The following is a 25,700-nucleotide window of genomic DNA, read 5'->3' on the forward strand; positions in this document are numbered from 1 at the left end:
CTCATATTTGATAATGAATGAAAAGTGTAGAAACTGAAAAGATCTGTAGAACCCAAAATCATAACTCCGTCAAAGCCACCTGAGTAAAATAAAGAGAATTTATTTAACGTGCACGGGAGCTTCAGATGGGTTCTGAGTGCTCAAATAGCAGGAGTAAAACACAAGCATTTATAGACACAGACCACAAGGGAATGCAGCATCATAATACACGTAGTACAAATTAAGCATGGCCTACTTGACCAATTAGCAAGGGCCTAGTTTGTGCTATACCATTTATGGTCCGAAATATACTGTTGCTGACCACATGTCCCAAGTAGGCAGCTTCTGGGACTGTCCACTGTAATGCAATGTATTAGCCTTGGCACCTTTGCAGTTAATAATTTGCAACATCATAGCACGTACCAGACATATTTCTAAATGTGATATGCTGAAATGTCTATGTCTAAACGAGCATCTTCCTCTGTTCCTGTATCCTTCTGAGCAAGCCTTGCGTTACAAAAACAGTTTAACTGAAGCACAATGGAAAAATACAAGCATCTTGTGTGGCTGTTCATATGTCAACTTAACAGGGTCTGAAGCTTCAAGCATTTGGTATCAAAGAAGAAAGATGGCTTCTAGAAAAGGATGCTCGGATAAATAAAGTATTTGTATAAGATCCCACAATTTGGTCTACAAAGGAAACTTGGATTGTTCCCAGATTTCCATGTTGCAAACTTATGGCACCAGATGCCTGATATTAAAGGTTAATGTTTTTTTATTTATGCCTGGAGGGCGATATCAACGTGTGGGTGACAGACAGATGTTTTATTTTGGACATTTTTGCATATCATAAGCCTTACCCAAGGGCATGAAACACTTCAGAATAGATACAGACTACTTTATAAGTGTTTTTTCAGTCACACAGAGATTTTGTGATATTCACAGAAAAGATTCTAAGTCATTGCTAAGATTCTAACTGGGTCCTCACTGTTAAATGGTTGGAAAATGTGATCACTAGGACATATCACCTCTGTGAAAACTTGACTTGCTTGCTCAAGGTTCTAAGAGGCCCTCTTCCAGTCCCATATATCTGCCTCAAGCATGTTCCACTTACCTCTGTCTCGTGTGCCCAGTCTTCAGACTGCCAATAGCCTAGTACTGCAAGAAACGAGGAGAGAGAGAGAGGCAAGAGCACTGTGAAGTGGCAGCTGTCAGAGTGATGTGCAGGGAGGTACTAGGACCCTGCACAGGACACACGGGGAGGCAGTTAGCAACCGTACACCACTTACAGTCAGTTAAGGGGGACGGGGCATTAGTTGAGATACCCACTAGGAAGACCGTAGTGCCTGCATGCAGTGCGCCCATAAGAAAAAATAAAAGAGTGTTGGAGCACCTACCTGCATCGTGTGGTCTTTGTTGACAAGGTGCCAAGCGGGATATGACATCTGGCAACGATAAGTGTGTCCTGTGTCCAAGCTGCAACAAAGAATGGGAGCCCACCCGGGTCGCACAGCAGAGAGCGAAAAAAGGAGCAAGACGCAGTAAGCGATGCCACTGCACTGCCTTCAAACATGGTCATCAGCCCAACACCCACAGTGACTTTAAACCCTCCCGCTGTGACTTTAAACCCTCCCGCGACCTCCCTCCAGTAAGCAGTGTGCACCGCAGCTGCCTGCCAACTGTCTTCAGGACTGCCCGAGTCTCAAGCGATGATTTCAATTGTAAACTGAAATCTCATGAGATCTCAGTGGACATTTAAGATCAGGCCCGGCAGCCAATAGGAATAGAGAAAGTCCCAGCGGTCATTTTGAGGTTAGTCAAGTCAGAGAAAAGGTCCAGTTTAATTTGCAAGACCTCAGCGGCCATTTTAAAGTGAAGTCCTGGCGGCTATTTTCAAGTCAGGCACAGCGATTTTTATGCAAAAACCAAGCACCACCAGCAAATTAAGAACTACAAAAAGCAACAGGGCAACAAAACATATAAATAAAGGTACCACCTGCAAAACTAATAACGAGATCCTTGCATCCAAGAAAATAATTGAAGAACGAAACGAAAGCGCAACTACAAGTGCAATCTTCCACCGACCACTGCCATTCAACCTCTCTGACTCTCAGACTAAAAGGTGCCCACTGGGAAAGTTGGATCAGACAGTTTGAATGCTACATGCATGCCACGTACAAAAATAACACAGATAAACAAAAAAGGGATTTTTTTAAACTTTGTTGGTGATGAGGTCGAGGACATTCTCATAACATTCCCATCAGAGGCAATCACTACTTACAAATGGCTAATAAAGTGTCTCACCGACAGTTTCCACCCCCAGAAAAATGTAGACTTTGAACGCTACACATTTAACACAGCATGCTAATGAGCAGAGGAATCCCTTTATGATTCTGTATCAACCAGGTTACGCAAATTGGTCACATACTGCGAATTTGATCAATTTGACAATGAGGCGGCGATATGGTTGCACATCATCGAGGGTTGTCAGTCTGTCGGATTTTGCACAAGAATACTAAAAGAACCATACACACTAGTCAAAATACTAACAGTGGCCTCAACCCGGAACACAATGATCGGCCGTGAGGAGCTCAAGCATAGATGCTTCAGATCTTTGATTGAACTAAAGACCTCCTGTACATACGGATTTTCCCTCACGGCACCTACAACGTGGCAAGTAACCAATACCACGGTTACAATTAATTTTTGTCCAGCACTCCAGGACTTTACATGGGCCGGCCGGATGAATATTTTTACTGGCAAAGTGGTATCGCTTGAGTCAGCCAATACTGCTGAAAGTGTATAGCCCAGCCGGGTTGGAATTATCACCGGTTGAGCGACGGCAACATTTTTTATCCTCCTTATACAGCCCTGAGGAAGTCGCAAAATTATTTTCCACATGCGACAAAACACATGTCGGCTGGTTTCCCCTTTTTCTTTTGCTCAATGAAAAAAGAATTAAAGACTAACTTACAAGAAGACGTTTCATTGTTTCTATAATGTTTGAGATCTTGTAAAAATTTACATACTGTTTGATTACTCTTATGTGTGCCTAGGATTTGGCTTTAATTTGTGACTGTGCGGGATTTTCCCACACAAACCAAGGGGTTATAGGGCTTATCCCCTCACCTAGCAGCACCATACTTGCATAAACTAGCAGAGAGCCTATCTCTCCCTGGCCACTAAAAACCCTTCCTTAGAGAGCTACTAACAGTGGCACGCACAGAGGCCAGAGCTATGTCACATGCCATGCAGATGGAAAATGGGAGAGCACGGATGATGGAACAATCTAATTGCATGGCTTGAAACAGCAGCAGGCATGACAAAACATCACCACGGAAGCAAAAATAAGACAAGACATACTATCGCTGCGGACTAGAATTCCTGCATGTTGGTGTCTACCCTGCCATGGGACACAAGTGTTGGAAATGCAACAGAGAAAACCACCTTGCCAGTGTCTGCATGGTTGGACAGTTCAAAACCGTGCGAGGGCGACCTGCCAAACAGCTAACAATGCCAAGCAGATAAGCATGGCACATGGAGACACAAAATCGCAGCCCGTCAGCAGACTCTGATAGCGCACATGCACGTGAGATCACAGAACAACCATACCTAATGTCAGACATCCCAGCACAAGATCGCACGCCTAAACAGATCCAGTTCATGGACAAACAACAGATAAAGAAGACAGTGACGGTAGACATTGATGTTGGAAGTCAAACAACAAAATTTGTACTGGATAGTGGTGCCACATGCAACATCATGTGCATATCAGGGTATGAGAAGAGGAAACACAAGCCCCTATTGTCACCGTCCACTGTTAATGTCTTCACATGGGGTGTGATGAAACCACTGGTGAACATAGGAAAATTTGTAGAGACACTAACATACAAGGAAACGTCTGTAAAAGAAGAAGTGCATGTCCTATGCGGAGACATACCAGCACTATGTCTACTAAGCAATGTCACTGCTCAGGTGATGGGCCTCCTGGACATGACATACCACATTGCAGAGCATCACAGCATTCTGAGAGAACACCCTGCAATACTAAAAGGACAAGGGAAGGCGAAAGACATGCTAATAACACTGAATATCAACGAAGCAGTCAAGTCAGTGGCTCAACTTCACATAAGAGTGCCCGTGCACTTACAACCGCAGGTGGAGGAAGAATTAAAAAGCTTACTGACACAAGATATCATAGAGCTGGCGGCTGGACCAACTCCATGGGTATCTCTAATAGTGTCAGTACCAAAGCAAACGCAACAAAAATAAGCATGATTGTGGACATGCACATACCAAACATAGCAATTGAAAGAGAAAGGTACCCAGGCCCTCATTTGAATGACATGATCAGCTGCCTCACCAGAGCTTGCATATTCTCAAAACTAGATCTGTTCTAAGGTTACCATCAACTGGAGCTTGATCCGTAATCACATTACATTACAACGTTCGCCACTCACCTAGGTCTCTTTCGCTAGAAGCAACTAAGTTTCAGAATATCATCAGCTGCAGAAATCTTTCAGGAGATGGTAAGGTGGGCGATCAGGCCCAAAAAAACACTCTAAACTACAGCGACGACATCTTGGTATTCGGTCGCTTTGACAAGGAGCACGTCAAGGCACTACAAGAAGTCTGCAGCCAGCTAGAACTCTCTGGCCTGACTCTGAATGAAGACAAATGCGAGTTGGGGAAGGGAGAACTAGTGTTCTTTGGCCACATATTCTGATGGAAAGAAATTAGACCTGATCCCAGCAAAGTAGAAACACTGTGAAAAACAAGGCCCCCAGCAGATGTAGCAGAGGTGAGGTCATTCCTTGGGCTGGCAAGCTACTGTGCTCACTACATTAAGGATTTTGCCATATTAAGCACTCCACGTTGTGAACTAACAAAACATGGCAAGTCGTTCCTCTGGACCACGGAGTGCAACCGGGCATTTGAAGGCATCAGAAATGCAGTCACATCAGTGGACCACCTTGCCTACTTCAAGCGCCTCCCTATGCACTAAGCTCATTGTTGATGCCAGCCAGATGGAGCTAGGTGCCATTCTTGCACAACACATGCCAGGAAGAGACTCACCCAGACAGATTGTTGCATATGCAAGTAGGAGCCTGTCAGACACAGAAAGGGCATACTCGCAACCAGAGAAAAAGAGCCTAGCAGTAGTGTGGGCATGCGAACACTACCACATGTTCATCTACGGGAAGCCATTCACCATTGTGACAGACCACCAGGCACTAGTGACAATCTGGAAACCTAAATGCAAAACTTCCGCCGTGCATTGAAAGGTGGGGATATGCCTCATGGACTATGACTTCAAAATAGTGCACAAGCCAGGAAAAGAGCATATCCCAACTGATTACATGTCACGGCATCCCCTACCGCGTGCATCAGAGACCACGTCCATGGCTGAGGAGTGTCTCAATTTGGTGCTGCGACAAAATGCACCTGCCCAATAACAATAGATGAACTGGTGCAAGAAACAATAGATGATGCCACACTACAAACAGTCAAAAGTACAACACAGCAACAGAGGTGGAGACCTGTAAACAACAGTAGTCCAAGTGAAGGAGTCAGAAAATAAGAAATGCTGGTATTCACAAATACAAGAGGAGCTGTTGGAAACGGAATAAGGAATTCTACTTTGAGTAACAAGGATAGTGATACCAAAAACACTACGGTGGCAGACTGAAGCCTGGTACATGAGTCTCATAGGGGCATAGTGGCAACAAAAAAAAGATGAGGGAAAAGGTATGGTTCCCGGCACTTGATCTTTTGGTGGAAGACATGATCATGAACTGTCACTTATACCAGATAATGGGAAGACCAGCAAAGCAAGAATAACTATCCATGTCTGACCTCCCCGGGGCGGTGTGAACGACAATGGCCGCTGACTTCTCTGGGCCTCTGGACAAGTGTCCTCAACATCAGCAACAGCCATGGCATACCTGGGAGTTCATAACAGGAATATAAAACCTCTGTGGCCACAAGCAAACAGCATGGTAGAAAAGTTCATGAACATCATCAAAAAGGCTGTCCAATGTGCCAAACTGACACAGATCTCAGTGTGCCAAGCACTGTGCCAAATACTGCGAGACTACCGCAACACCCCTCACAGTTCCATAGGAAGATGCCCATCAGAACTAGTGCTAGGGAGAACATGCAGAACACGGTTTCCTCAACTGGAAGCAAAAGCACCACCTGAACACAGCAACATTGCTGGAAGACATAAAGAGGCAAACACCAAGATGAAACACTATGCCGACACACGCGTCATGCGACAGCATCTGACTTGAAGCAAGGTGATCTGGTACTAGTGCGCCAATGGCAAACAAGGAAGTCGGACATTCTTTTCTCGAGTGAACCACTAACAATAATGAACGTGAAAGGGTTAATGATAGCAGCAGCATCAGGATCATACTGCATCACCAGGAATAGCTCAAACTTAAAAGGATTCAGAACATCAGCAGATGAAGAAGGAGAGACAGCACCATGGAACAAAGCAAAGTTCATAAAAGATTACGTGGAGGAAGGCGTGGAAGGAGTACCTTACAGCAGCAAAGGTTTGGACAGCAACAGGGGAGATATCAATTGAGGAAACAGAAATATCCCGCCCAAATTGAGTGAGCAGAAGATCAAAAAGGCTCATCGAGGAACTATATTATAAAAAAGGGACAGAAGGTCGCCAACATCAGAGACAAAAAGAACATTGAACATTGTTGTTTGACAGTGCTGTGTGTGTGTTTATTTAGTGATCAGGTTTTTCTTTTTCCTCTCTCTCCCACTCTCTATCTTTTTCCTTTCGTTCTCTTTCATTGTCTGATTCTTCTTGCTCTTTTCATTAGTTTCTTCTCAGCATTGTTTTTCCACAAAAGGGGGAGATGTCGGAGTGATGTGCATGGGGGCACTAGGACCCTGCAAAGGACACAAGGGGAGGGAGTTAGCAACCTGACACCACTTCCAGTCAGTGAAGGGGGACGGGGCATTAGTAGAGATACCCACAAGGAAGACAGTAGTGCCTGCATGCACTGCGCCCCTAAGAAAGAATAAAGGAGTGTTGGAGCACCTACCTGCATCGTGTGGTCTTTGTGGACCAGGGGCCAAGTGGGAAACTACAGCATCTTCATAAAGTTTTCGTTTTAAAGCAGCTCCATAACTCTTCCATTTACAAAAATGTTAAAAGAACTGAAAACTAACGAGCTGGCCTCAGAGCGTACTCTAAGAGCAGCTTGACTCCTCTTTCAGCCTGACTCCCTCTCCTGATGACCAGTAAAATGTTGATACCCACTACTGTCTGTATTCCCATCTGCCTGCTCCACCTCCGATATTAAAATTAATGACTTTAGTAAATTCCTCCCAGGGCCATTAAATAAGTGCCCGAAAAGCAGTCCTATGTGTGCCCTTGTAACTCACACTCACCCTCCAGTCAGATGTCACTGTTGTGGTTTGTGCCTTCAGGTCGAGGAATACCTCGCCCTGCTGGCACATACGTAGCACACCAAATTCAATACCACCCCCCCCCCCCCACCAGGAAAAACATAGATTCAAGAAACTTTATCACCGAGCAGGAGGTGCCATTAGACATTTCTTTCAGCTGTTCAGTGTTCTTTTACTCTTCTTTGCTCCTCCTTTAGGGTGGTAGGTTGAAGCCCATCACGCCTGTTAACACCAGCCGTCCCTGTTGACAATTGGTCTAAAGTTTGCTGGCTGGGTGTGTGTGAGCAGAGCTGCCCACCACAGTGACCTCTACTATAAAAGGAAAGCTTGTCTGCCAGTAGCCTACAGCTTCCTGGATGGTATTGGTGTATCCTCTGTGGACCATCACCCCTCTCAGTGACCACAGTCTCTGTTGCGCTTTTACCCTGCTCCTGCAGTCTCCAGATGCCACCTCTTCCAATGTTGCTAGGCATTGTGGGTGAGTGTATATGTGGTCTCTGCACTGAGGGTGGGATGTTAGGTTAAGCACAACAGCAATCAGCCCTAACAGGTATTTACCGTGTGCTGAATTATGAACAATCCTGAGTTGTATTTGGATTGAGGCATAGGATGCAGAATCTTTTCTTTGTGTGCAACAATTACTTCATGTTTTGCCTGTTTGCGCCAATTTTCCTCAAACAAATTGCAACAGATTTTTCCTGAATGCACAGTAATGTTTGCAAATCTCTAAATGCTGAATAATGCACAATCATTGTAGCGTAGTAATCTGGATTTCCTCACTATTTGGAATGTGGAGCTTAGCATTGGTGGCAATCATCAAGTATTTTATGAATTGCTGTAAGATAAATGTAGATATTTTATAAAAAGTCAAGTTTGTTTGAATTAAGTAGTACTCTCTCCTTGAGGTATTGCTGATTGCTTAGTAGGCCCTTATACTGGGAATATTGTAACTGACAATGATTATGTCTCACTGTAGAGGAAACCCTGTGTGCTCCCCCTAGCAGGGCGCAGTGCTGCACTCAATCAAAATGCACTCATTTGCTCTTGGAGTTCTCCTGGGGGTTTTATGTGAATATGTAATGGTTACTAGTAAAACTTACCCATCTGTTTCTTGAATGAATGTACATTCAAGGGATATAAAACATTTATTTTTTAATTAAATTGAAAGACAAATGAGGAGGAAAGCAATATGTTAATTGAGGAAAATGACATGCATATCATAATCATTCTCAATAACAACTATGTTCTGTTTTTGTTGTACTCCAAGGACCAAATCTAAAAGATGTTACCCTTCACTGATTACCAGTTCTTATCTATGAGTCGTTCTTCATCTGTTTGAGCTTGAACAGTAAGCAGCCCTGTTTCCATTAATATATCCAGTGCGCCTCATGTTTATGTTTTCTGCAGCACACAGAACATAATAGAAGCTGTGGGCAACTAACTCTCTTCTTCTTTTCTTGAGATGATAAAACAATCAATTTTACATTTTACATTTATTGATGCTTTGCAAGGTACTGATTTCTTGTTCAGTATAGAATTAATGGCAACTATCTAGTCGGATCTAATTTAGAGTTCGATGGTAATTTAAAATTCTCTAATTTCATAAGGAAATTTATTAACCTAGTGAAAGCCACCAGCAATACTTCCTCCACTGCAGGGATAATACCTATAGGAAATTCAGCTGTTAGAATCTAAGCTGTATTTAAAGTTTCCTCCAGAAATTAAGAGGATTTTCATTTAACTTTGAACTTTAAACAGGCATAGCCAATCACAACACAAACCAGAAAGTGTGAGAAGTGCGGTCCAGGCCTAACTGAATCAACCAGGGCCTTTTTTCCTGCGGTGTCCTGAAGCCACCACACTGCAGACCCCTAAACTGGGAATCAAGTTAGCACCTGACTTTCAGGAGAGCGAGGCAGAGCAGCCAAGAGCTGATTCGGACGTGCTGTGGGCTGCAAACTCTTAACTCATCCACACAAAATTTACTCACAATCAGTTTTGTGCCAGTTTCATTCCGTTAAAAAGGAAAAGAAGTTTAGTACATACAAACACATAACTAAATACTATGCACATAGTTACAGATACGTACAAAATTCTGGTAAGATTATGAAATTACAGCCGCTCATAACTGAGAGTCGCAAAATAAAAAAATGGGGCAAATGATGTAAACCAAGTTTTACAACAGGAGCAGTAAACACTATTAATCTACTGTGTTTCTTTTTTATGTGAAGTACAAGGAGACAATTAATCCACTATCAGGTCCTTACCCTGTATTCTGACAGAGTTCAAACATAGTTAGATTGATACACATATGGCTTTTCCCAAGTAAGTAAAGATAGGTCGGAGGTCCTGTGCGAATATATACCTTTAGTACGCATGCTTTACATCGCATTCCATTACAACGCGGTCGATACAACAACTGCGTTGTTACATCGCGAACCATTACTTCGCACGTCGTTTCAACAACTTGCTGTAGGGGGCGCGCTGGATTTAGGAATAATATAATTTACTATTCCTACTTCAGGTTGTGCAAGAGCAGGGAAGGTGTTGGATTGTAAATCCAACAGCTTCTGCCCCCTACAGCAAGTCATTGTAACGACTTGCGATGTAATTGTTCACGTTGTAACAACGCGGTCATTGTAACAACTGCTTTGTAATAGCATGCAACGTAAGGCATGCAATGAAATGCTGTTTCCCATTCTGTGCACACTGTGTCACTGGAACCAAGTGTAGGAGGTTGGCTCCTTATATAGTGTACTAAAACGAAGTACACTGTGCAGAGTCCAGTGGATCCCTTATTGGTATGCAGAAGCAAAAGTAGATAATACTAACGCTGTTTTTGTGGTAGTGTGGGTGAACAGTTAGGCTTATCAGAAGGTAGTGCTAAGCATTTGCTTGTACTCACAGAGGCAATAAATGAGACACAACCTCAAGAATAAATCCGAGCACAATTTGCAAAAATAACATTGATTTTTATATACTTTTTCAGACCAAGAACTTCGCTCTAAGGTAAGTACTTTTTATGATATGATTTTTCAAAGTTAGCAAAATAAATCACTGTTGTGCGCAATTACGCACAATAGAAGTCAATGGGAGAAAATAGGAAAAGGCAAACAAAATCACACAGTGGGTTCTCGAGGATCACCTTCTGAATTTAGGTAAGTAGCAGGGCCAGGTCAAATGTTCCAGTAGCGGAAGATTGGGAGTGTCCTGGATTCCGCTGGGAGCAGGGTGCTGAGACCATTGGTAAAAGGTGCTACAAAGAAGGGGCCACCTGAAAACACACTGCACAGAGGGACTTACAGTTAAGTGCGGGTAGTCCTACTTGAGGGAGCAAGTCACAAGGGCCTCCGGACCACTGGAGCACAGCTGGTTCATCGTTACCAAGGCCAGGCGGGCTGGGTGCAGAGCTGATAGGGCAACTGAGCGCTTGTCGGAATGGTTGTCGCGGTCAGGGGCAGGCAAGTTTCAGAGAAGATTGCGCCACAGTTGGGCCACTCATGGATCGGGTCTCAGGGGTCTCAAAGTCTCTCAATCGGTGTCTGCGTCCTGGGTAGTTGGAGTTCAGCATTCAACTTTTCTTCTCTGTCTTTCGTGTAGGGGGTCCATTACCATGGGTATTATCACAGGATGACTCGTGTAGGTCCTGGTGTCCTCTTACTTGGTGGGGGAACAGCTCTGACCCTCCGTAGCTGATTTACCTCTTCTGGCTTGGGTGCAGCATTGGAGTCGTCAGGAAGCAGCAGATTGGTAAACCGGATTTGGCAATTTGGTGCCTGCAGGCTGTAGGAGTGTAGCTCCTCTACTCCAAGGAAACTTCTCAGCAGTTAGTCGAAGGCTGGAGATGCTCTGGGGTTCTTGAAGGCCTCACAGTTGCAGGACAAGACAGCACACCATGATTGTTGAGTCTTGGAAGCAGCCGGCAGGGATTGGCACCAATTTTCTGCAGCGGGTCTTCAGTTCTTGGGTCAGCACCTCTTCTTTGTCCATTGCTCTTGTTAGGTCCAGTGAATCTAAGTTCAGGGTCCGGGGATGCCACCTAAATAATAAATATTGGGATGTTAAAGGGGGAGACAGGTAGTAGCCAATGGGCTACCGACCTTAGAAAGGGGCACTACCCTGGCCCTGATAGGTTGATTTCCTACCATCACAAAATGGAGGAATTGGAAAAGTAGCGTCCATATCACCTGCCACACCTTAGGAGTGGTGCTGGCTGAATGTTGGCACCCCTCCTAATCTAACTAATTTTCCCACCTATCCTCCCGCCAAAAGCAGAACAGGAAAAGGGTGTTGGTATCCTCTACTATCCGGCAATGCCTGGGTTGCATTTCAAAGGTGCCTCCACCCAGAGCATGCTTTGCTCCTGGAATCTGAGAGTGCTGGCTCTCACCCCATGGTGTCAGAAACATGTCTGGTGGTGGCAGGCTGGCTAAGACTAGTCAGAGATCACACTAGTGCTTGATAGGCTTTCAGGGGACCCTCTATAAGTGTCTCCTGTGTGCATGTATTAATACATACAACACTGGCATCAGTGAGGATTAATTATGATGAGATGTTTAGTACCAAACATCTTAGGGTACAGTGAAGCCATCATGGAGCTAGGAAACTCAGAATGACAAGCATCCAGCCTCTATGGCTTCCCTGTGCATTTACAGTATCCATTAATGGACTTAGATATTGAAGGGTCATATCTGCCTATGCAGATATGTCCACGCATGGGCTATGCACCCTGCCTCAGGGCTGTAAGGCCTGAAGTAGGTGTGATATACCTACACCTCATGCAGTGTCTGTGGGCATGGCACACAGGGATGTGTGCCATGTCGACTCCTCCGTTTTCTCTGCACCAAGACACACAGCCTGCAATGATAATGTTCATGATCTTGGTGAGGCGTCCCTAGGGTGTCACAATTAGTGATGCAGCCCCAGTGGACCCTCTTCAGTCCCAGTGCCCTAGGTACCATGGGTACCATTTGCTAGGGACTTACAAGGGTTGCCAAAGTTGTGCCAATTGTGGTACCATTTTTAGGGAAGGAACACTGGTAGGGGGAACCTGGTTAGCACGGATCCAGTACACCTCAATCAAAGTTGCATTAAAAACCAGGCAAAAACCAGGGGAGGGGGATACTGCAACAAAAACCTATCTTCCCACACCAAGCTATACCAGCTGATGATCCCATAACAAGGGAGAAAATGTCCCTCGGTTGCTTGTGTTCTGGTTCAGGGAGGACCTGGCTTGGTAGTTTGCACTGAACAGTTAATATTGGAGCAGGATCAAGACTTATTTGCATATAGCTGGGTCCAAACTGGTGTCATGGTGTGCAAAATAACAATGGATTGGGACGCGGCCTGAGTAGTTACCAGTGGCTGAAATAATTCAAGCATTCCATTGATCACTTTTTGTACACTTTAGTATGTCACCTTAAGTGGGACTGGTATGTCCAGATGTGGGTCCTTGCCATGATTGTTTGGAATGAATGCCTTAGGGTGGGGAGAAACTACAAATCCCAAAATACCATGGGGGAAAGGGAGGAACAGGAATACAAAAGGCCCTTCCTTTGAGCAGGCCAATGCTTGTTAATCCGTTTCCGGGTTCCAGTGTAGCTGCTCTTTTCCGTGGTTCCAGAGGATTTCCCCGTGGTGGCGCGTTCAGGACCGAATGCTGCCATTCTTTCTGCCACTGCAGTTGAGTCAGCAATGCTCTCCTATGTGGCAGTGCAAGACCGCGTTTCCGGGAAGCGTGGGCTGCCTTTTCTTTGTTTACAGTGTTCAGGACCGAATGCTTCTGTCTTCAGGGACTCCCACTCCGTCATTTGAGAGGTTGCCGAGAAGCGCTCTGGGTTTTGGAAATGTGAGCTGCCTTTTCTTTGTTTTTAGTGTTCAGGACCGAACGCTTCTGTCTTCCGGGACTCCCACTTCATCCCTGAGAGTTTGCTGAGAAGCCGGCTGCCAGCCCTTGATTCAGCCTCAATATGTGCATCATTTGCTCCCAGGCTTGAGAGCGGTTGGGTGCGTATTCACAGGATCCTGTTTAAAATATGTTTCTCTAGAGGCGGTGGCCACAGAAGGTATTTTAGATTTTTGTTTCTTGATATGTGGAATGGAATGGAACACCGACCACTAACCCAAACAGATTGAGTCCTGAAAGACTCTCATAGACTCTGTGAGGTCTCCTGGTACTTTATCATTTATTTTGAGACTTTGATTGTGCAGACCTCATGGTCTCAATGGCTAGAGGCTATTGCAACATGTACTCTCTAGAGAAAGCTTACTCTCTTACTGTGTCCTTGGGTGGGCAGCTTGTGAGTATGTTGTGAATTCATCTATACTGATAATAAGGCATTGAGTGGGTGTTGTCAAAGTAAACCTCTTGCTGTCTTCTTTCGCTTACAGGAGCCCAGCTCCAGTTCCCTCCTTAGAGAAAGAAGTTCCTATAGTTAAGGAGAGGACCGAATATGTTCAGTGGTGGTGGACTGCTGCCTTCTTTTTTTTCCGTAGATTAAACACTTCCCTTTTCCCCGGAGTGCTACTGTGCAGGGCAGCGGTACCTAACAGCTCTCTGTGAGTTACATCAGGGGGAATTGTGAAACCTATCATCGCCCCCACTGGATCTGTTACTGAGAGGTTGGTGAAATCTCCTTATACCAACCTTTAATATTCTGACAGTCCTATGCTCACTGTGTCACTGGAGCCAAGCTATACCTAGCTGATGAGCTCATATTGAGGGTGAAACTGGTCATGGGTTGCTTGTGCTATGGTTCAGGGAGGACATGGCTTGGCTTTTTGGGCTGGCCTGTTCCTATTGGAACAGGATCAAGACTAATTTGCATATAGCTGGGTTCAAACTGAGGTGGCATGGAGTGTGAAATAACAATGGATTGGGATGTAGCCTGAATAATTACTAGTGTCTGAGATTAATTCAATGATTCAATCCATCACTTCTTGTATGCTATAGTATGTCGCCCTAAGTCATACGAGTATGTCCAGATGTGGATCCATGCACACTGTGTCACTGGAGCCAAGCTATACCTGGCTGAGGAGCCCATAACAAGGGTGAAACCGGTCAAGGGTTGCTTGTGTTCCGGGTCAGGGTGGAGCTAGCTTGGCAGTTTGGGCTGGACTGTTCCCATTGGAGCAGAGTCAAGACTGATTTTCATATGACTGAGGTGGCCTGGTGTGCAAAATAACAATGGATTGGGATGCTGCCAAGTAATTACCAGTGGCTGAGATTAATTCAGGCATTTCACCCACCACTTTTTGTATACTTTAGTTTTCCCCTTAAGGCAGTAAGCGTTGGTCTTTCTGCCCCTGTATTTGTCAGAAGTTACTTTGTGGTTCATGCAAACCTAGTGATGGGTGTGCATGAGCGACTCTTATGCAGTGTTATTTTCTGTGATTTGGACACATGACTTGCCGATCAGTGCAGCCACCACACTCGATGCGGAGGAGCAACTACTGAGAACTTAGGAGGGGAAACGGGAGCACAAGTAACAGAAATTGCCTTTGCTCCCAATGGCTGTGGGTAGAAAAATCCTCTACTAGATTCTTTTTGAGGCCCAAAACTTAAACCCATCACCCAAACAAGAGAAGGATCCAAACTCGTTATAGCGGCGATAAGGTGGAAAAAGGGACCAACAAAGTGAATTTAGTATTGCCTTGTAGCACCTTGCTGTCGTAGGCAATCCTCCTGGTGGTTGAATGCTTTCACAAGTTTTCATGATGCCACGGCGGTTCCTAGATGATTTTGTCCTTAGTCGTCACTTATGCTGTCTCTAATCAACTTCCAGAATACTCTGCGGGCTGAAATGTGTGAGATCAGAGCGCACACCATATGCGCCAATTTGGGGAACATGTTGGTTTATTCTGGTGGGACAGTGAGGAGTAGTTCAAGGCATCTTCTCCTGGCAGGATGCAGAACTTTCAGGTTTCGGATCTCAAACCTAACAAAGAGGAAGTTACCAGTCATGAACCCCTAATCTTGTAGCACAAAAGTCTAGCAAAGTCTCTGTAGATGTGGGACCCCCCATTATCAAAGAAAAATCATGGCACAAAGACTGGGGTATCCCCATATTTATACAACGTTTGCAGATAGACATTGTGTTTACCACAGATTCATCTCTGGGACTGGTTTCAGGCAGTTCCTGACTGTTGTGTATTCCTCTTAGACTGGTGAAGCTATATACTTTTTCCTCTAGTGTCAGCAAGAAGTAAAGGTGGGAATGGGACCTCCATGTCAAGGGATCCAAGAGAAAAGACACCCACACTCAGATGAATCTCAAACTATTGAGGTTAAGACTTCTGGGGCATGAATAGAGCAGGAAGGGGCAAGGGTAGTCCCTCTATTTCCAAGAGGGTCCATTGTCTTCTGCCTCCCCACCCAAGAGACTAATTCATTTCAATGGATCTTGGTAAGGCTTTGGAAAAACCCTGAAATGTACATTGTTGTGTGGCAGGCTCTCTCCAAACTTCATCATCTGTATTACGCACAGGAGATATAAAAAGGATTCTGGGCTGCCACAATTGTGCACAGCTTGTGTGCTCCATGCTCTTCCTAGCACAAATATATTTAAGTTAACATAAATTGTAACATTCAGTGTCCCAAATGGATGGGGCAGATGAGTTGTAGGGAACTAGCAGACAATGTAAAACTGGAGAACCCAGGAGGCAACTCTCCATGGAAAGGCAACAGGTAAAAAAGCCTGTCCAGCAGGTGGAGACAGTTGCTGCCTCCACTGTCAGTCCTCCGCAGCCAAGTGATTGAGGTGATGATAATCAAACTCAGTATGGGGGGTAAGGTGTGCCCCACCAGGCCATAGAGCCTAGATTTGGGTCATTTTCCATATCATAGTAGGCACTTAGATTACATGCATGATTATCGCATTCCTTTGACTAAACAAAAAATCACCAGAGATTCCCTAAATGGGGTAACTAATGTAAGTGGTGCATACTCTTGCGAAGCATGCAAGGCACCTTTTCCACCCCCAACATCCATTAATGCACAATCTGTCCTAAATGTACTTCTGCTTTGGTTTTAGCATTAAAAATTTTATGACATTTGCTCACTTCAAAGACTGCTCCAGAGAAGATTTTACCATATAAAATCTTGCGGAATTACTCAAAAGGTCAGAAAGTGTAAAACACTGTGGTAATCAGGAGAGTTTTACAGATTTATAACAGGGGCAATGCTATGTCATTGGTGGGATTCGGGAGAAAAACTCTTTATGGGATTTTATCTTTACATTTATACAGTTCCTCATATATTTCAATGTACTGTATTGAAATTACAAATATTGCCTTACCGTAACTCTAACAACAGCCATATTTCTGCTCAGTACTAACCAATGCTGCCAACTTGTGCACACCTCTCTCATCCAAATCCTTGCTCTTATGTTTGCCATTGTAGCTCAGAACCTTTTGAATAGCTTGTTCAGCTTGGAAAGTTTACATTTCTGTAACAGTTTAAATGATTTTGTAAACTATCTCATGAGTTCAGATCCTTATGGATTCATCACATGATGTCCATAGAGCTAAATGGCCCCCTTGTTGCTAGACTATCTGATACACAGTCCTTCGAATTGGCTGGTGCGCAGACTTTCTCTCATTTGGTCAGATCTGCTAAGTAAAGTGAAAACAGGAGGGCCCTTGTTATAGAAGTGCCTAGGGGGCACAATGGGCATTTGCACCTGCTTTCTGCCCCCCCAGGCACTTTGGTATTACAGAAGGGGCCGCAGACGCTTGTGCTGCTCCTTCTGTAATACAGATAGCGATGGTACACATGTAGCACGAGCACTGTCAAGAGAGGGTGTTCCGCCAATGAGCGAATCTCTTTGCCCCTGCACCCAAGTCATATTACCGACGTGAGCACAGAGGCAAACATGCCTTTAGGAGGCGCATTAAAAGTGTGCATCCTGAAGGGGACAAAGGGGTCCCATAGACCCCCCCAGATATCCCCTTGTAGATGGGTGCAGTCACTCACTGAACCTGCCTGCAATGGGATTTCTCTACCCTCTTGAAAAGTGCAGAGTAGTTACCACCAGTGCAGAAAAATACAGAGCAGCTTTTAAACAGCTGTTCCGAATTGCTTGAATGTGTTGCCTTGGGGACAGTGCGAGTTCGTGGCTGCCCTGAGAGTAGCACATTCTTCCTAATAGGGCACACTTGCCATGTTTGCACCCAGCGCACCTGCTTTAAGAGCACTGTGGCGCAAAGATGAAAAGTGTGCCCTTTCTGTAATAGGGCCCCTGGTGCAGTAGTACAGAAGTGCTCTAAAGGCACAACAGGCATGTGCATCCACTTTGTGTGCCCTCGGGGCACTTTGGTATTACATAAGTGGTGGCAAACTCTTGTGCTGCCTCTTCTGTAATACAAACAGTGCTGTCATTAGAGGGCGTTTCCTTATTTGCATGGGTGTGTGGATCCAGGCAAATAATGGAATCGCTTTGCCGCTGAACCAGTGCCATATTACCGACATGGACACAGAGGCAAAACATGCCTTTAGGAGGTGTACTGAAAGTGTGCCATAAAAAGGTGGCACACTTTCAGTGTCCCTCCTAAAGGATGCCCTCTGGTAGGAAGAAAGGGGGTTCCATTGGCCCCCCAAACATCCCCTAGCAGGCGGGTAGCAGGCAGGTAGAGTCACTTACTGCACCCACCTGCAAGGGAATCTCTAATCCCTTTTAAAAGTGTAGGCCAGTTGCCGCCTGCACAGAGAAACATGCATCAGCTTTTAAACAGCTGCTCTGCATTTCTCTTGAATGTGCTCCCTTGGGAGCAGTGCGTATTTGAAGCTGCCCTGAGGGCAGTGCATTCAATATAATAACGTGCACTTTCCCTGTTGGCACCCGGCACACATACTTTAATGTGTGCCATGGCACTTACAGGAAAGGCGCCCTATCTGTAATAGGGCCTATGGTGTGTTTTGAACCAAGAATTTGCATGTGAATTAATTGCGTTAGGCAACCAGGATCCCCATCCAGTTGCCTTTGTGCAATATCATAAATACTGTTAATAACCGATAAAGAATACCCCAATGTATTAGTTTAGCTCATAATGCAGGGGTGATCAACCCTCTCAGTAAATTTGAAAAATTTATAAAAGCCCCACAGAACTTTTGCCTAATTCGTCATATTTCTCAATAATGATCATGGAGAGCCAACATGTTATCGGATGTAGAGCAGTTAGATCTAAAACCACATTTTCCAATGGTGTTAACTCTTTATCCACTGTCTATTTTAACAGGAAAGATACAAATATATTGCAAATTATTTTACAGAGGCATCTAACAGAGCAATTGTCAGTCAATCAAATACACTTTATTCGATTTATAACAATCATAAAAGGCATAAAAACATTAATATATATATGTGATATAATACATTTGATACAATGAAAATATCCTGTTATAAAAATGTAATACAGTTAAAATTTCATTGGATCATGAATCGGGGTACATTATTTAATTTTATCCTTGATGCCGCTACTAGAAAATTAGCAACACAAAATGTAATGCGGACACTACTTAGAGATTGGAGAAAAACTAAAGCCGGCCTCATGAACGTGAAGCCCGCCTCCTTCAGTATTGGCAATAAATATTTCTTTCTGATGTCCAGAAAATGCCCACAAAACATAGTAAAATGCATTGTATCTTGGACTGAAAATTGGTCACAAGTACAAGGTGTTGCTAGATCAGGTTTGGTCCAGGTTGGATAGTTCCCCAAATAAAAACGAATCAAAATAAATCTAAATTTGACCAATAAAAACCTATGAAATGGCTTAGTAACAGTTACAAGGTATTGTGCAAGAGAGTTAGAGCCTAATAACATATAATGGGATCTCACAGTCGGTTTCTGCAGTTCTATTTCCTCCAGGGATAATCTGGCCCTTTCCATGAATAATTTTTTAACCAGACTCACATCCACCTTCCTAATACCAGAAGGTTCTAAGAAGAGGTCCGGGCGTCCCAATTGTGCAAAGGACTTACTCAGGTAATCTAACCACGGTACCTTTTTAAAGTGGTCCAGGGACATTACATCAGCTAAGATGGCATGATTAAGGGTTAATTCCTTATTGAGCCAGGTCTTTAGCCAAAATGTTAACGGCACCAGGTTTAGTCTGTCTGTGACATAATCAAGACCCACCTCCGCATGGATTGAGAAAGTCGGGTCGATTGGGGCACGGACAACAGATTTTGCAAAAGCCTGTTTTCCACCCTCTGGATGAGGTCCATATGTGCAAGGCAGAACCGTACATCGCAATTGCGATGCATTTTGCGTTGTAAACCTTTAAAAGGGCTTTCATTGGCCTCGCTCCCAGTCTTTTAGTAAACCCCATGAGTGCCCCAGTTGATCTGGCCACTAATAAACTCTTTGCCCGAATCTGTGGTCCCCATGTGCCCCTCTCATCGAAGAGCATCCCCAGGTACGGGAAAACTTCCACTCTAGAAACAACGTCACCCTTACATTTAAATATTGTTTTCATTTTGCCCTTGTTCCTGTGGAATCCAACAACCATAGTATGAGATTTTTTAGCATTCACTTTGAGGTCTAGCCTGTCCATGAATGCCCCAAAGGCATCCAATAAATGCTGCAGGCCCCTTCCAGTACGAGCTATGAGGACAGTGTCGTCCACATATAGGAGGGCAGGTACCTTCGCTTCTCCTATGCGTGGAACGTCAGCATCCACCTCCTCCAGATGTTGACCCAAGCCATTTATATAGATGGTAAAGAGGAGTGGGGCTAAAATGCAACCTTGACGCACACCCTGCATCGATTTGAAGCGGGTGGTACACCTGCCCTCGTTTGTGACCCTTTTGGGAAAACAATTCTTGGTGGAGAGATGCCATAAATTTAATCAGTGCCCCATCTATACCCAGCTCCAAAAGAATAGTCCACAATTTAGCCCTGTTCACCAAGTCGAAAGCCGAGGAGAGGTCCATAAAGGCCAAAAATAACGACCCCTCCTTGGCTACCGTATATTTGACGATCAACATGTGTAAATTAGAGCACTGCTCCAGGGTACCTCTATTTTCCCTAAACCCATACTGGATATTGGACAGGCCCCCACATCCCTCAACACTATCCCTCAGCTTAGCCAGTAGAACCCTGCCTAGTATTTTTAAAGTTGAGTCTAGGAGGGATATGGGTCTGTAACACCCTGGGTCATCGCGCCGTCCTTTTTTAACGATCGGCACAATTATAGATATGGCCCAAGTGGGGGGCATCAGATTATCGTTGGCTGCATTAAATATTTTAGACAATATTCTGGCCCATAACTTTGGGGAATGTTTATAAAAATCGGCTGGTACCCCATCCGGCCCAGGAGCTTTATTTCTGGTCGTCTCCACGATTGCTAGTTCTACTTCTACGTCATTAAAGATAACTGGTCCAGCCTCGGGGACTATAAACGTAGAACCAGGAGCTGTTGTGTCCGGGGCACCGTACACTGTACTGAAATGGGTCAGCCATATGTCATCCGGAATGACACAATCCATGACTTTATTTTCCTGGTCTGAGAAAAATGGCTCGTTTATGACGGACCAAAATTGACTACTGTTATGCAGAACATCGGCTGCAAGAAGTCTATCCCAGGCTGCCATCTTTATATCATCCTTCCGACGTTTGATCGCTAACTTGTAATCTTTCCTTAAAGATGTAATGGCTGCCTTGTCTCTCGGGTTGTGTTTGAGGGCTGTCCTAAGTGATCTATGTGCTCTCGAGCACTTTGCATCGAACCAACGGCGATGATTGTTAGCACCCTGCCCTATTTTTGCCGTTAAGTCGATTGAAATATGATTACAAATGGATTTGAATGCACCCATTATCTCATGATTGGCTGCCTTCGGATCCTCACAGATTATCATGTGGCCATCTAATTTAGGGAGGATATTTGCATAAAATGTGTCCGGGACCACGTTAGCCCACTTTATTCTTCTCCCCTGGGCCACTGGACGAAGTGCGAGCCTACTCATGGTACAACCGGGCATTGACCCCACAAAGTCCCCCCACCTTACCTCAAAAAGGACAGGGTTGTGATCACTGAAAGGGGAGACAATTGTGGCGTAAGAAAAGGACCCGTGTAAAATTGCTGGTGTCACAAAAATATAGTCTATAATTGACCCGGGAACAGAGCAATTATCCTGTATTTATGAGGCTGATTTCTGGAACCTGTATTGTAAATATGGAGAATTAGATTGCCATTCCATAATGTTGTAGTTTGACCTAAAGCAGAGCAGACATATCTCTACATTTCTACTGTGGCCACTATTACCTAAAACAGTGTACGCAGCACTGTGTTGGGAAAACTTTAAGCAAAAAGAGCATTAGAAGGCAGGGTAAGCCAGCCCTGACCACTAGCCCTATGTTGGGAAAGCCCAACAGCACCCCTCTGGCATTGAAATGAATATTACAAAAATAGGGGTTTATCATGGGATTCATGAAGCTTGTGTTGGATTCACAAATCACAGACCCTCCTCGGAATCGGTGGACGTTCCTGGGGTTTCAAGATTCGCAAATTGTAAAGCAAATCATAGAAAATGAATCTGTTACACTACAGCTATGCTTGGTCAGCCCCCGCTGCACATGTTCTTTGCTGTGCACAGGAGTGTTTTACTTCACTCAGCAGGATGGGCAGAGGACCTGGCCAAAGCAAATTCCCTGTGGTCAACCCCTCTGTGAATGTCTGAGGGCCATGCACAGTCAGTTATCCACCTGGTCCGGTGTTAGTTATGTGCCTCATCATAGGTCAAGCCCAGCAGCCAATCCTCCCTGCACATGGTTGACGGCTATGCATTGCAGTGACAGCTGCCTGTGGCAGGTTGGGCATAGAGCTGGCCAAAGGCAAGACATGGAAGCCAACCCATAAGGCACAAGGAAAAGGCCCCACGCTGCAGGGATTGAGGGCGCAAATAGGATTTTAATTTCAAAGAACGGTTAGATGACATATGATCAATAAACTCAGAAATTCACTGTGCAAACAAGTTTAAAGTGAAGTTATGGTAAATTTAGTTATAAGAACTTAAGATCTGTTTTAAAAAACTTCACAAATTCATTGAAAATATTCACTCAAGAAAGCACGGTCATAGATTACGTCATCAGTAGGCTTGGGTGATATTTAAATTATGCGTGCATAATTTATGTCATTTAGAGACTTTTGAGTTACCGTTCGTGGCAAAATCATAGCACCTCAGCATGGGTACAACATGTGCAAATAGAATATTAGCATCAGTTATTCCTCAACGGTGGTTTTTGCAATATTGTTTTAGTGCAAAATGCGTCCTTGCCTTAAAAACTGACCATAGGATGCATGTTTCGCTAAAACATGGTGTTTAATGACAGATTTGCATTTCATGTAATTACACCTATTTTCTAATTTATCGTACAATTGACCGTAATTATGTGAAAGCAAATTACATTAATTTTGCACACCCCTAGTCATTAGTGATGCAATCAGTGATGGCAACAATGATGTAACTTAAGATAACATCTGTGATCTCTGCACACATAAAAGGGTTTACACCTGACAGAATCCCATTGTGAATTCTTGACATGTATAGAACAATTGAATTTTGTCATAATCTTATGTTTATGAATGAATTTACTTTTGTGAATTGGGCTCAATCATTTGCTCTTTGAATGAAGCTTAATAGAATGTTTAGTTAGTTACATAATGTGTATCTTCTAAGGGTATGTGGATTAAAGTGTTAGAACTTTAAAGTTGTCATGGGCACATTAATAAGAAAGCAGATCCTCTATTATCTGGGTTGCTGGAGTAGATCTTAGTCACAGGCAGAGCTTGGCTCAGCTGAATCCTGGGCGCGGAGTTTGCAAAATTCAGGCACTCCACACTTCGCAGAGGAGCATGGAGTTCCTGAATTCTGCCTTGCCGGTACGAAGCGGATGTTTTTTTCCATTCACGTCTCAGATTTGCTTTGGTACTTGCTCGCGAGCGCCACAATATTCTCGGGCCACTAGTGAGCGTGTGTGAGACATTGCGCCTGCTTGCAGGGCTTCCAGTCACGACGGTGCCAATGTAGTGCCGATAGCGGTTGCGAATGGACCACCCAAGTAGCTTTTGTGCTCGAGCAGCAGCTAAAAAGGTTTTCAAATAGATTTTTTTCTTTTTTGTGCAAGAAGCCTTTTTTTAAACTTTATTTTCAACACGAAGGAAGTGCCCATATGAATCCTACTTCCAGTGCTTTGTCCATCTCCTTGTCACCTTTCATTTGATTTGGAGCTGGAAGGATCACTCCTTGTCTGCTGCATATATACCATTGGGTTTAAAGACTTGGTATTTGAGATCTCACAAATAAGATCATAAACTCTTGTATAAGGGTGTTGTTTGTTTGATAGAGGGCATGTACCAGTATGTATTTGTACTTTTATTAGATTTTTCAAAGGTATTGTGATGGGTAGCCTGCATTTTCAGTAGGGGTCTAGTTATATTTTTGAATTTAATTGTCTTCTGTTGTAAAGGAACAATGTTGCACACATCAGTACATGTTATCCTAGTTTGTTAAATTTGCAATATTTATTTATTTTATTATGTGGCATAGTCGGCTAAGGAGCCATCCATTAGGCCTTGGCCAGTACTAGTCATGGGTGCATGAAACAACTGTTTCTGTGGTATGTGTTGTTTGAAAACATAATTTAGGACTGGGATGCGATTGAATTAAATTAAAAATCATTTTTTTTGTATTACACATTTTGTATTTCACATTTTCTTTGTATACAAAAAGCGTATACGTGGGGTAATATTTGATGCCTTGGGAGGATAAGTGTTGTTGTAAATTTTTTATAGCTCAGTTAATTTTCATTTTTGGCATTGCCAAATTAATGGCAGTGCTTTCTTCAGTGTTATCATGCTTCCTTTGTCTGTCCAGTGTGTGTGTGTATGTGTGTGTGTTTGTGTTTGCCATAGACCATCATTGATTTGTCTTTGTTCTCCATGCCATGTGGCTGGGGGGTCATTGTGTGGAGTCTGTGTACATAGGCCTGAATGTGTTCTCTTTGTTCCCCATGCCTCCTTGTTTGCTGTAATTGTTTGGCACGTGGCTGGCAGCCATTTTGTGTATCCAGTCTGTGTGCCTCTTGCCATATTCTTGCCTGTGTTCTTTGTTCCTGATGTCTCCTTGCTCGCTGTTATTGTTTGGCCATGTAGCACTGGCTGGTAGCCATTTTGTGCATCCTGGCAGTGTGCCTTTGCCATAGGCTTGCATCTGTGGAGAAGTGTGGCTCAATGGTTAGAGCGGCAGACCCTAATGCAGAGGTCTGGCCCGGGACCAGGGTTCAATTCCCCGCCTCGGCGGGTCTTGGGCTCAAAATTCCACGGACCTGATAATTCTCGCCTCGGTGCCTATTCCAATCATGGAGTCCCGCTCTGCAACTCTGGGCAATAGCTTGCTTAATCTCCACAACAACCCCCACAACGCTAAGGATGCCTGGCCTCCACCTTGGGGGTGCCCAGGAGTGGACACCTCACAGGGAAAGCCAGGATGGGTTCCACAGCGGTATTCGTACAAGCGCCTTGAGACCCTTGCGGTTGAGTAGTGCGCTATACAAGTATCAATTTACATGTTCTTTGATCCCCATGCATCCTTGCATGATGGATTTAGGCCCAGATATCTGTACTGGGGTGAATGTATGACATTGTTCTGCATTCTGTCGATCAACTGTTGTTTTTGCATTTGTCATCCCGAGTGGGAAGGGTATGCCCAGACGTGGGTCCCGTGCTCTCCATGCCACTGGAATCAAGCTATCCAGGCTGAAGAGGGGTGAAACCCCAAAACCGGTCCTAGGATGCTTGTTTCCAGTCCAGGGAGGACCTGGCTTGGCAGTTCGGGCTGGACTGTTCCCATGAGGCACAGGGTCAAGACTGATTTGCACATGGCTGGGTTCAAACTGGAACGGCATGGTGAGCAAAAAAACGATGGATTTAGGCCCAGATCTCTGTACTGGGGTGAATGTATGACATTGTTCTGCATTCTGTCCATCAACATGTTGTTTTTGTGTCTGTGTCTATAGGCCTGAATGTGTTCTCTTTGTTCCCCATGCCTCCTTGTTTGCTGTAATTGTTTGGCATGTGGCTGGCAGCCATTTTGTGTGTCCAGTCTGTTTGCCTTTTGCCATATTCTTGCATGTGTTCTTTGTTCCTGATGTCTCCTTGCTCGCTGTTATTGTTTGGCTATGTAGCACTGGCTGGTAGACATTTTGTGCATCCAGGCAGTGTGCCTTTGCCATAGGCTTGCATATGTTATTTGATCCCCATGCATCCTTGCTCACTGTTGTTGTCTGACC

This window comes from Triturus cristatus, chromosome 8 (genome assembly GCF_964204655.1).
Source record: "Triturus cristatus chromosome 8, aTriCri1.1, whole genome shotgun sequence".
In the NCBI taxonomy this organism is placed as follows: Eukaryota; Metazoa; Chordata; class Amphibia; order Caudata; family Salamandridae; genus Triturus; species Triturus cristatus.